Source organism: Etheostoma spectabile, chromosome 3, assembly GCF_008692095.1.
Source record: "Etheostoma spectabile isolate EspeVRDwgs_2016 chromosome 3, UIUC_Espe_1.0, whole genome shotgun sequence".
Taxonomy (NCBI): domain Eukaryota; kingdom Metazoa; phylum Chordata; class Actinopteri; order Perciformes; family Percidae; genus Etheostoma; species Etheostoma spectabile.
The window spans coordinates 34,051,604-34,051,817 of NC_045735.1; the positions used below are offsets into that span (position 1 = coordinate 34,051,604).

General features: G+C 46.3%; 1 protein-coding gene across 2 annotated transcripts in view; it reads right to left on the reverse strand.

The window, feature by feature from the left end:
• The window catches only part of actr1b (actin related protein 1B), a 13,120-nt gene that overhangs the window by 12,420 nt on the left and 486 nt on the right, over positions 1–214 (reverse strand). The window lies entirely within an intron of this gene.

Below are 214 nucleotides of genomic sequence, written 5' to 3' on the forward strand. Positions count from 1 at the left end.
TGGATAAATCAGAAAGATGCTATTTATGCTAGCAGCTGGTGCTAACGCTAATAGCATTTGAGGGTGGAGACCTGTCAAGCCACGGTGGAAGAAGACATGTTATAGAATAGTAACAGCCCAAAATGTCTAAATAGACACGTTTTCCCTGTAGTGTCTCCCATCTGGTGGCAAACCGGAGCTAGCTTAGCCAGTCGGTTAACGGGAAGCTAGCTGC